The sequence below is a fragment of the Chrysochloris asiatica genome, unplaced genomic scaffold (assembly GCF_000296735.1).
Source record: "Chrysochloris asiatica unplaced genomic scaffold, ChrAsi1.0 scaffold00282, whole genome shotgun sequence".
Taxonomy (NCBI): Eukaryota; Metazoa; Chordata; class Mammalia; order Afrosoricida; family Chrysochloridae; genus Chrysochloris; species Chrysochloris asiatica.
In genome coordinates, this window is record NW_006408800.1 from 1,602,384 (window position 1) to 1,609,682 (window position 7,299).

Consider the following 7,299-nt stretch of genomic DNA (forward strand, 5'->3'; position numbering starts at 1 on the left):
CTATCATTGAAAACTTGGCACACATCTAATTTGATAGTTACATCTACTATCAACCTGACTGGCTGGTTGTAGGCAAAAGCCCTTTGCACCTCCCTCACGGTAAGAATACATTTTAGCAATATTAGTTCCAAACCCACCCCATCTGGCAGAGGTATGACAAGGCAGCCTCTCAGACTCTTTTTAGGGTCACTTTGAGAGGCTCGCTGGGGGATGTGCTTCCCACCAGTAACCCCTTTTCCCTTGCAGAGAATCCCCCTTCACCAGTCCCTTTATTCGAGTATAGTGAATCCACCCCTTTTCCGCAGTCCAGACAGTTGTCTCAGTGGTCAGCAGCACTTGATAAGGACCCTCCCCATTCGGCTAGAATCTGTCCTCTTTCCAGGTCTTGATCAGCACCAGGTCTCCTGGTTGGAAGTGATGAATGGTAAACTCGAGGGGAGGGGTTTGGGACAAGAGTCCTTTTAACCTGAGGGTTGACAAAGCAGAGGAAAGGGCCAGCACATAGCTCCTCAAGAATTGATCTTTTGTTGCCACGGTGGGTAGGTCTGTGCCCTGCCCAGGTAGGGGAGCCCATACACTATTTCATAAGGGGACAACCCTAGACCCTCCTTGGGGCCGTCCTGACTCTGAGGAGAGCTATAGGAAAGCATTTAGTCCATGGCAATTTAGTTTCTAATACTAATTTTGTAATTTGCTGTTTAAGAGTCTGATTCATTCTTTCTACTTTTCCAGAGGAAGGAGGGTGCCAGGGGGTATGATAATCCCAACTGACATCTAAATGCTCCATAATTCCTTCAACACTCTGGAAGTGAGGTGGCTCCCATTGTCTGAGTCAACACTTTCTACTAGACAAAACCTGGGCACAATTTGCTCTAGGGTTATTTTGATAACATCACTAAGGGTAGCAAAGGCTGAAGGAAAGGCCTCCACCCAGCCAGAAAGATGGTCCACTATCACCAAGCAGATATTTCAGTCTTCCTACTTTGGGCAATTCTGTAAAATCTACCTGAATGCTCTGAAATGGCCTCAATCCTGGAGGCCTTCCTCCCATGGAATGTCTCCTAAACACCCTCCTATTAACCTTCTGACAGGTTATGCAGTCCATACGTACCTGCTTGGCAATATTGTAAATACCAGCACACCCATAGGTTCTTAACACAGCATCATACATAGCCTGTGGACCCCAATGACTCCCTTTATGCAGTATGGACAATAATTCTCTCTCATCATAGGTTTGTCTATCATTTCTCTCCCATCCGGGAGGACCCACCGCCCATCCTCAGTCTGAGTGGCCCCTGTTTTAATTAACTCATCTTGCTCCATTGGAGTCTTATTGTCACCTCTGGAACACTGGGTATTAAACTGAGGAGTCGGGTCTCCCCCTACAAAGAGGCCTGCTTGGCCACTTCATCTACAAGCCGGTTACCAAGTTTCCATATGATGTCCCTTCTGGTGACCACTTATATGGAATACTTCTATTTCCAGGGGGAGTAAGAAGCTATCTAGGACTTGCCTAACCAGATTTCCATAAAATAATTCCTTTCCTTTGCAGTTCCTAAGCCCCTCCAAATCTTTCCAAATGTATGTACAACGCCCCAAGAGTAATTTGAATCATATAAACAGTGCCTTCCCGTCCCTCAAGAAGTTTTAAGACTCGATCGAGAGCATAGAGTTCACAGGTTTGTGCTGGCCAGTTATTAGGCAATCTCCCCTTTTCACAGACGGACTGATTCACCCCATTTACAATAGCATAGCCATTATGCTTTTTCCTTCAATCACTCGGGAAGATCCATCTATAAACAGTTCATCTCCCTCTTGCAGAGGGATTTCCCTTAGGTCTTGTCTGACCTTAGTCTGGTATTCTATAATGTCTAGGCAGTTTTGCTCAAGGGTTTCTGGGTTTCCTTCCCCTTTCCATAGAAAGCTAGCTGGGTTTAAGCAAGTCTCTGTGGTCAAGACCAGGTCATCCCTTTCAAGTAGTATTGCCTCATACTTTAAGATTCAAGAATCTGTCAACCACCTCCCTGCCCTTTGGTTTAATTATGTTCCTAACCTGATATGGGGTACTCATGCTTAGGGCTCCCCCAAAGGTCAACTTCCGACTCTCTTCCACTAGCAAGGCAGTAGCTGCTATCACCTGGACACATTCCGGCCATCCTCTCAAGAGAGGATCCAACAGTTTGGATATAAAGGCAATTATGGGTTCCTTCTTTCCCCCCTTTATCTGGGTAAGGACCCCAAGAACCACTTCTTGATCCACTGTAGCAAGCAGGTAAAATGGCTTCTCTAAGGAAGGTAGTGCCAGGACTGGAGCTGTAATCAGCACATATTTTAAGTTTTCTACTGCCTGAATATCTTGGGGGGTGGGGGAGGGGGGAGGGAGGGGACCAGACCAGGGATCAGTCTCCTCTTCTAAAAGCTTGAGATACAAAATTTTCATTCTTTGGGCATAGGAGTCAATCCACAGCCAACAATAACTGATCAATCCCAACAGCTTCCTGAGTTTCCTCTTTGTCTTAGGTAGGGACAAGCTCACAATCCCTGAAATTCGCTCTAGGTTAATTCTCCACTTCCCTTCACTAATCAAGTGTCCTAGGTATTTCACCTCTTTTTCTACAAACTGTAGTTTACTTCTAGAGACTTGTAACCCATTTTTAGCCAGAAAATTGAGTAAACTAATAGTAGTTTCCTGCACCTGGATCTTGTTTTTACCAGAGATTAATAAATCATCCACATAGTGTAATAACTGGGTCTCTACCTGTGGTGGAAACGCCTCTAAGACTTTTCTAGGACCTGACCAAATAAATTGGAAGCCTTAGTAAAGCTCTGGGGTAACATTTTCCAGCAATATTGATTTATTCTTCCAGTCTGGGGGTTTTCCCACTCGAAGACGACGAGATCCCCACTCTCAGGATCAAGGGGGCATGCCCAGAATGCATTCTTCAAGTCTACCACGCTACATCATCTATGTTCACAGGGAGTCTTACAGTTGGGAACCACTGGATGAGGGGTTTGGAAATTTTGATTTTTGGCTTTCAGGTCTTGCACCAGTCTATACATTCCATTGGTTCTCTTACATGGGAGAATTGGGGTGTTATAGGGGGACATACAAGGTTCTAGGAGACCATCTCTCATTAGGCCCTCTATTACTGGCTGCAGGCCCTTTCTTCCTTCTATGGCAATAGGGTATTTTCTTCTACAGACCACCTCCCCCGGTTTTTTTAGTTCCACCCACAAGGGTGGAATCTCCAGGCCTCCCCTATTGCCTTCCTTGAACCATACCCATGAATCAATCTTTCCGTCCTCTTCTTCAGTCAGAAGTCTCATTTTTACCTTCACCTGCCCCTTCTCCACCTCTAGCCCTAACCCCAATCTTACAATTAGGTCCTATCCTAAAAGATTTACCCCAGCTTCTGGGACATACAGAAGCCTCTCTTCTACTTGATTGGGCCCTCTTCTAAGTATCATTTTCTGAAATACAGGAACCTGGAACCCTTCACCCTTAGCTACCTGCATTATCCATTGCATTAGATTATCCATTGATAATGTGGTGCCTCTTGGTTGGCAGGTCAGGGAGGATCGGGCAGCTCCAGTGTCAATCAGGAAAGTCATCTCTTCCTCTTTGGGTCCCACCTTCAGATTTATCAAGGGTTCCTGGTAGGGCCCAACCATAAGGAACCCATGACCCCCCTAGTCTTCATTAAAAGTCATGAGGAGAATCAATTTTTCCTCCCTTTTTATCTCTGGACATTCTCTTCTGAAATGGCCTGTCTTCCTACACTTTTAACATCTACTGGTGGGCTTGGGGACCTGGCCTATTCCTCTCCTTCCCATCCTCTGAGGAGGTTTAACACTGTAATCACTGCCCCATTTCCCTCAAGAAGTGAGGTCTTGTTCCAGCCCTTTAGTTACTATTTTGTTCACAGTAGATACCATGATTCTGGCTTTCTGTCTCTGTTTTTCCTCCTCCCTCATTACAAAATCTTTCTGCGCTACTCTTTCTCACTCCATCCCTCAATCTTTTGTAATTTCTTAGTGATGTCGGGCCAGCTTTTTGTTACAAAGCTGACTTTTAAGAACCCTTGTCCTAATTGACTCTTAGGACCCAACCTGGAATACTTTCTCAGCTGATCCCTAAGTCTTGAGGAAAGCTGATGGGGTTTCCTCCCTTTCTTTTTGGGCCTCAAAAGCCTTGGCCACATTCTGAGATCTGGGGACTGATTCCCTTAATAATTAGTCCTCTAAGTTCCTGCATATGACGTCAATCCTCAGGGTCATTACTGTTCCATCCTGGGTCAATGTTGGGAATTTCTGTTTAGGAGGGGGACATCTTGCCCCCCAAGAGAGTGTTCCCTCTCCCAAACTGCCATAACCACTCTTCTAATCATTCCCCTTTCTTTCCCTGTGAACTGGATGGTCATGATGGACATCATTTCCCCCCAAGCATAAAAACTTGGCCCTAGAAATTGATCCAACCAAGGGGTCTTCAAGGAGGGATATAATTTCCATCTTGAAGTTTCTGAATTCAGTACTGGTGAGAGGATCATTAACAAATCCAAATTTCCCTTGGCCCACTGGGACCTCCCAAAGGGGGAACATCTGTTGTTTGGAGTCCAGGGGAAACTGCTGGAGGACCCTCTTGCATTCCTCTATGTCCCTTCTCAAACTTGGGTATGGGGGAGCAGTCAGCTCAGTTTTCTCCTTATTCTTGCTCTCAGTTTCCTCACTATCTTTAGTTCCTGTCTCTTCCTGTCCTAGCATAAGAGGGTGGAAGGCAAGATAGAGGTTCCCACGATTTTGACTTTAAGGGGGAACATCTTTTGAACTGACTTCGCTCCCCCTACATACCAACAAAGAGCATAGGCTATCTCCTCCTGAGAAGGCTGAGTTCTGTCATTCACATGGAAGACTAGAGCCTGACAGACCCAATCCAGATTGAAACCAAACTGAGGCCAGAACACAGATTGTGAATGGATTGGTTTTCTTGGCCAAGTAAAACAACTGTATTTAATTTTCTTTTGTTTATCTTTTTCCTGGGTTTGGGGATTGTCTCCCCAAGTCCTCAACATTCTCCCCAGAGGATCGCCAGGAGGAATGTTTGTGGGAGGCTCTTCTGATCTCCCTTCTTCCCTAGGCCTAGTATTCTCATTTCCCATTTTCTATTGGTCTTGGTGTCTGAGTTTCCCTGTATGCTCAAACCTGGAGTTTCCTTGCACACACACCCCAAGATTTTGCTTTGCCCATCTCCAACTGGATAGGGACTCCACACTCGCCTTGTATCCAAGATGTGTCTCACTCACACAATGACCCCTGAAAATGCCTGACTGCCAAAGCAATACTTACAGTCCAATTTTTCCAACCCTGGCCTGTGCACAGATTGCCTGGTCACCTTAATTAATGTCTTCTCAGTTCTTCACGGCTCTCTCACTAATTCTGATCACCTTTTAGCAGTCTCAGGTCTTTTTTTGGCTCTTGCTGGGAAGGATCGCCCATGTGGAGTAGGCCGTCAAAACCAAGGTGGGCTTTTCCACCAGGGCTGCTTCTCCAAGTGGGCAGAAAATCCCACATGAGCCCCCAAATTTGTGAGAAATATAGTTGGTAACCCAGACACTACCCTCGGCCCCTCTTAGGTTTAGGTCATCGAAGGGTTATCATGAGTATTTACCAACAAATGCTCAAAGAATCCAATCTGTACTCGTTTTAGTGAGAGAGATAGGCCTGTTTATTCAATTTTGCAAAATTGGGTGCCCGGCCTAGAAGACATGGGCAAATGTGCCATATAGCCATTTGACAAAGAGTTTTATTAACCTAACTCAGAAAAAGCCCCTCCTCCATTTCCCCTTTACTGGGTTCTTTGGAGTTTACAACCTTTCCCAAACTTTACCTACTAGCCCCTACAGGGAGCATTCTCAGTTAAAGTTTCATCCCTTCCCCATGAACTTCCCCTACTTCTTTGACGGGTGTTTTCATATTTTAAAAGAATCTACCAGGTTAAACTAGTCCCTTCCTCTTCTCAGAGTTCCCTTTTATTATGCCAACTTGCTACACCCAAGATTTCCTTGATTCTGAAGATGAATCACCCCAACAGCTATTTCTCACACATGCATCTTTGATTTTCTTCACTCTTCTTTGCTCTAAATTGGGAGAGATCAATAGTTGTATTTTAGATGGCCAATCACAAACTTTTAAGACCTCACTCTCTTCTTACCAAAATAGGAGACAGAACACTACCTTTGTGTACTATGCTATGACAACTGATATTGATAATCCCCAAGACTCCAGGCTCAATGACTCACTCCTTGAAAGTGTTTAGTTTTGGCTAAGAAGTTTACACACTTTTGCCTCCTGTTTGCTCTATTACAAATATGGATATATTTAGTGTGCATATAAATATGTATTTAGAGATAATCTGAAGAACACATTTGATACATTAAACACTAAAGACTGAAGACCAGAAGATTTGTGGGATGACATCAAGAATATCATACAGGACGAAAGCAAAAAGTCATTAAGAAGACAAGAAAGAAGGAAAAGATAAAAATGGATGTCAGAGGAGATTCTGAAACTTGCTCTCCAGCATAGAGAAGCTAAAGCAAATGGAAAAAATGAGGAGGTACAAGAGCTGAACAGAAAATTTCTAAGATCAGCTCAAAAAGACAAAGTCAAGTGCTACAACAAAATGTGCAAAGATCTGGAGTTAGAAAACCAAAAGGGAAAAATGTGAGAAACGTTGTCTACACTGACAAATGCTCAAGTAATCCAATCTGTACTCATTTTAGTGACAATGAGGTTTTCTTTATTTGATTTTGCAAAATTGGGTGCCCAGCCCAATAGACATGGGCAGATGTGCTGCATGGCCAATTGACAAAGAGTTTTATTAATCTAACTCAGAAAAAGCCCCTCCTCCATTTCCCCTTTACTGGGTACTTTGGAGTTTACAATCTTTCCTGAAAGGCACCTACTAGTCCCTACAGGGATCATTCTCATTTAAAGTTAATTTTACCCCCTCCCCATGAATTTCCCCTACTTCCTTGATGGGTGTATTCTTATTTTAAAAGAGTCTAGTAGGTCAAACTAATCTCTTCCTCTTCTCAGAGTTCCCTTTTGTCATGCCAACCTGCTACCCCCAAGATATCCTTGATTCTGAAGATGGATCACCCCAACAGCTATTTCTCACAAGAACACACTCAGAATTTCTCATGCTGGGGGAACTGAAGAAAAAATTCAAGCCTCAACTTTCGTTATTGAAAGATTCTCTGGGCAAATTATTGAATGATGCAGAAAGCATCAAGAGAAGAT